The sequence below is a fragment of the Dromiciops gliroides genome, chromosome 1 (assembly GCF_019393635.1).
Source record: "Dromiciops gliroides isolate mDroGli1 chromosome 1, mDroGli1.pri, whole genome shotgun sequence".
Classification (NCBI taxonomy): Eukaryota; Metazoa; Chordata; class Mammalia; order Microbiotheria; family Microbiotheriidae; genus Dromiciops; species Dromiciops gliroides.
In genome coordinates, this window is record NC_057861.1 from 367,020,851 (window position 1) to 367,022,855 (window position 2,005).

The window sequence follows — 2,005 nt, forward strand, 5'->3', positions numbered from 1 at the left end:
TGCACAAAACAGTCAATCTGGTAGAGGGAGCCCCTCCAAATTTCTCGTTAGAACAGAAAGAATTGGTACTTACACTCATTGTGAGCCATCAAAACCCAAACAATGAGCAAATAAGGCTTAGGAGGTCACATTATTGGCTAATCAGCAAAAGCCTGATGAATTTGGATTTAAAGGCACTGTCAAGAAGCTCCCTTTGAATAATGATGGGCTTTATAAAAGCCTGATTTTTCTTTTCTTTTTTTTTTTTTTGGGGGGGGGGTTTGGTCAGGGCAATGAGGGTTAAGTGACTTGCCCAGAGTCACACAGCTAGTAAGTGTGTCTGAGGTCGTATTTGAACTCAGGTCTTCCTGAATCCAGGGCCAGTACTCTATCCACTGCGCCACCTAGCTGCCCCTAAAAGCCTGATTTTTCAAAGCTATATTTCAGGAAATCCTTAATGTAAACTTCATATGATAAGAGTTAATTGTCCCAAGGTTTTGAAAATAATAAATAATATAAATAAGTATGGGGAAATTCTAGCCCTCAAACCCCAAAATATCTTGTGAAGTGTAAGCCATCAAAATTTAAATTTCTTTAGATGCCACAGTGTAGGTGGCAATGCCTTAACTGTATATGTGTTTTAAAGGCTACTAGGACCTCTTGCATCCTTATCAAGGGGAGTGCTAACTTGCTCTCCTTTCATATAACACTAAATTTCTTTAAATAGAGTACCCACATTTAAAGGTATGCCACCCCATGTGAAGAGAATGAGCAGAGAAGAATGAGGAGGGGGAGAAGGAGGACAAAGAGAAAGAGGAAGAGTGAGGGAGGGAGGGAAGGAGGGAGGAAATAGCAGCATTCTACAACTGGAAGCAGCCAGTGGGTCACCATTGGGACAGTTACTACTACTCAGATTATTGCTCATCCTTAGTTCTTGAAGAGGACCAATGCCTTCAGGAGGACGATGTCTTGACTTGCAAGTGAATTAGATTTAAGTGAAGCAGATCTGCAGTCATTAGCTTCATTGTGTCCTCCAGAGTCACTAGAGTTCAGTGGCAAAACACAGATCAGGATTACTGACCTTTCACATATACATTGATAACTGCAAATTTACTGAGAACTGACTGATCCCCACACACTCCACATTCCAGAAAAATGAATTGCCTGGGGCTAAACAAACTTTGTCAATTCTATACTCTTGTTTTATTTTTGGATCTACGCCACCTCCACCCAAGCAAACTATCCCTTCCCAATGGTTCCCTACCTTACTCCCTGAACTTTTTGTTATTTTGTAAAAGGGTCCACCTACATTAAATAGTTTCTATTTAGAGTTAAGTAGCATCTATACTTAACTCAGGAGCAGTTCTGTAGTTTCCTTTGTTAAAGGTTCATTTACATTGTCTTCCCTTTTGTTCTGTTACCCCATAAAAATGCTGTCCTTGGTTCCTAACTTTGGGTATTCCGAGCTTCTTGCTAGGAGCTATAGTTCCTCTGCCCTCATTAAAGACCTTATTTCTCCTATATTTATTGTTTCATTAATTTAAAGGTTAACCGCATATATGTTACATTCATATATATATATATATATATATGTATATATATATATATATATATATATATACATGTATTAACAAACATACATATTTGTGTGTATATGTGTGTATGTGTATACTCACATATGTACACTTAGCAGCTATTTGACCATGGTGTCACTTAACCTTCCTCAAATTCCATTTCACATCTTTAAAATAGTTACTAACATTGCCATTTATCTCATATCAATCAATTAATTTTAAGTGCTAGCCACTACACTTGGCAAAAAAAGACAGTAATACTGTATCTGACCTCAAAGAGCTTACAATCTCATGGAATCATGTACTTATACAAAGTTTAGTAGAGAAGCTAGCATAAAGTATATGCTTAATTTATGCATATATTTAAAACTTTAAGATTGATTATAAGAAGATTCAAATGTGATCATGAAGTGTTTCATAAACTTTATTAATATGAATATATGGATCACTTG

At 36.8% G+C, this 2,005-nt stretch overlaps 1 non-coding gene across 1 annotated transcript; it reads right to left on the reverse strand.

The window, feature by feature from the left end:
* Window positions 1-556: 556 nt before the first annotated feature.
* Window positions 557-689, reverse strand: LOC122737822. Its single transcript, XR_006354592.1, has one exon. It is a non-coding gene; the product is annotated as a U6atac minor spliceosomal RNA (small nuclear RNA).
* Between the last annotated feature and the right edge of the window lie 1,316 nt (window positions 690-2,005).